Below are 2,071 nucleotides of genomic sequence, written 5' to 3'. Positions count from 1 at the left end.
GGAAATAATCTTACAATATTATGGGATCAATGTTAAGAGGGAAGTTTATAGTAATAAATGCCTAGATCAAAAAAGAAAGACCTTGAACAATGTTTCACCTCAAGGAACTAAAAAGACAATAAGCCCAAAGTTAGCAGGAGGAAATAATCAGCAGAAACAGAAAATAGAGGAACGGATCAATGAAAATAAGACTTGGTTCTTTTTTTTAAAGGTTAAAATTGGCAAACCTCAACTAAACTCAGTCAAAAAGAGGCACTACAGTTGATACCACAGAAATACAAAGAATCACAGGAGATTACTATGAACAGTTATACTTCAATAAATTATATAACCTAGGGGAAAAAATGCTCATGGACACAACCTATCAAGATTGAATTGTAAAGAAATAGAAACTTCGAACAGCCAATAAGTGAGGAGACTGAAATCAGTAAGAGTCTCCAAAGAAAAGCCTAGGACTAGATGGCTTCACTGCTGAATTCCAACCAACATGTGAAGAACTAATAACAATAGTGTTCTCGAAATATTCAGGAAAAAAATTAGAGGAAATACTTCCAAATTTCATTCGGCTAACCTTACCCTGATACCAAGGCAAATGACTTATAGTCCAATATCCCAGATGAACATAGATGCAAACATTGTCAACAAATACTAGCAAACCAAATATAACATTAGAAAGCATCATTTACCATGGTCTGGTGGGATTTATCCCAATTCTTGCGGTTCTGGAGGCTGTAAGCTTGATCATTTTTCTAGCATGCTCAGGTTCTGGTGAGGCCCTATACAGGGCTGCAGATAGCTGACTTCCTGTCACAGACTCACATGGCCGAGGAAGCAAGCTTTCAAGTCTCTCATAAGAGCGCTAATCCTATTCATGACAGTCTGACATGGTACAGGGTAGAGTTTCGACATGTGGGGAAGGGGTCCAAACAATTAGTCTAAAACAATATTCATTCAGTATGAGAAATTTCATTCCCAACTGTTGGGATTGAAGAAAGGATACGATGTAAATCTGATGATGAAAACTGACTCCCCTAGAGCAGTTCTGCTTAGTAAGGCAGCCACCTAATGGAAAGAAACCCAGCAGGGACTCAGTAAAAACTGCTGACATTATCTTCTAGGTTTTGGATTCAGCTATGACACCCCGTTAAATGAGTCACACTTAAGTGATTTTTTTTTTAAGCCAGTTTTAGTTGGGTTTTACCTCACAGGCATCTGGAGGAACCCAAAAACATGCACTCATTTTTTTTCTAGCTTTATTGTTGGAAAACCTTTTTCCATGTAAAGAATACCATACATTCATATGGATTATAAAGAGTTGTGAAATACACATCAAAGGCATATACACTGTTAAATGAAACCAGGTTCTCAAACTTGTTAAGCCAACTCATTTAGCTATGTGGAAGTGGTTAAATCAGAATCGTACAATACAAGTTGTTCCATAATCAGGTATAAAGTGCCCTATGAGGTGGTGTAGCGGAAGCATATGGCACTCATCAAAGTAGTTATCTTGCTCTTTTCTGTCTGTAAAACAATACATGAAACTTGGTAACTTAGAAAAGTTCTGAAGTACTTACAGTTCTGAAGCCTCGGAAGTCTAACGTTCAGAAGGCACAGCTGGTGAGGGGGGCCATCTGCAGAGACCAGGGATGGCGCAGGGCACTCCAGGTGAGCAGGCTGAGCTTACGGGCTGAGGTGTCCCTTCCTCTTAAATAGCTGCCAGTCCCGCTCCCATAACCCATTAATTCATTAATCTGTGAATGGATTAATCCGTTCATGAGGGCAGGGTCTTTATGACCTAATTGCCTGTTAAAAGCTCCACCTTCCAATACTGACACATTGGGAATTTTCATCATGAGTTCCGGTTGGGACAAACACTCAAACCATATCAGTAGCCTCACCAAATTTAAAGCCTGATTTGAATCAGGCTTCTAGATTTATGCTGAGTTTACAGGAAACGGAAGATAGAGACACTCTAGCGTGAATGCTATTAGTGTCCTTCATCGATCCTATAAGCCTGCTGCTGGGAGCACTGGCTGCTGAAGGTTACACCAGCCCTTTCCTCTAGAAAACT

General features: G+C 39.7%; 1 long non-coding RNA gene across 1 annotated transcript in view; it reads right to left on the bottom strand.

Moving 5' to 3' along the window:
• The window catches only part of LOC144581840 (uncharacterized), a 15,906-nt gene extending 13,835 nt beyond the window's left edge, over positions 1-2,071 (bottom strand). Inside the window, exon 1 of the long non-coding RNA XR_013533203.1 lies at positions 1,575-2,071. This is a non-coding gene — a long non-coding RNA (uncharacterized LOC144581840). The remainder of the gene's footprint in view (positions 1-1,574) is intronic.

This window comes from Callithrix jacchus, chromosome 3 (genome assembly GCF_049354715.1).
Source record: "Callithrix jacchus isolate 240 chromosome 3, calJac240_pri, whole genome shotgun sequence".
Taxonomy (NCBI): domain Eukaryota; kingdom Metazoa; phylum Chordata; class Mammalia; order Primates; family Cebidae; genus Callithrix; species Callithrix jacchus.
Note: the sequence above shows the minus strand (reverse complement) of the source record. Positions and strands in the feature narration are given on the sequence as shown.